We start from the raw sequence: 361 nt of genomic DNA, 5'->3' as shown, positions 1-361 counted from the left end.
GATATAATTTGACCCGAGAGATAACACGACCTCTGAGATAACATGATCCGGGCGAGAACTTGACCTGCGAGAGGATTTTACCTGCGAGATGCCCATGAGGACCCTGGACGCGATGAAAAGCTCCTTGCACAACCGGGCACACAGCGGCGACAGCAGGGAATAGAGCGGAGATGACGGTGCCCAGGCCGAAGACCAGACGCCCACCGAGGTACTCCGCCGCCCGCCCGCCCAGGAAGTTAGTGGCCGTGTAGCCATAGAAGAAAGACCCGAGCATGATGCCTTGCGTTTGCTCGTCCCAGTCGAACTCGCCCTCCTGAATTAGCGGCGGTTTAGGTGATTGGAGTCGTTTGGGGGGAACAGT

General features: G+C 57.6%; 1 protein-coding gene and 1 pseudogene across 1 annotated transcript in view; both read right to left on the bottom strand.

The window, feature by feature from the left end:
* LOC119594107 (sialin-like) overlaps positions 1-361 on the bottom strand; it is a gene marked incomplete in the record, with an annotated part of 175,421 nt that overhangs the window by 5,802 nt on the left and 169,258 nt on the right.
* LOC119594277 overlaps positions 1-361 on the bottom strand; it is a 79,615-nt pseudogene that overhangs the window by 6,822 nt on the left and 72,432 nt on the right.

The sequence above is a fragment of the Penaeus monodon genome, chromosome 33 (genome assembly GCF_015228065.2).
Source record: "Penaeus monodon isolate SGIC_2016 chromosome 33, NSTDA_Pmon_1, whole genome shotgun sequence".
Taxonomy (NCBI): domain Eukaryota; kingdom Metazoa; phylum Arthropoda; class Malacostraca; order Decapoda; family Penaeidae; genus Penaeus; species Penaeus monodon.
The sequence above is the reverse complement of the archived record's forward strand: the minus strand, read 5'-3'. Positions and strand labels throughout refer to the sequence as shown.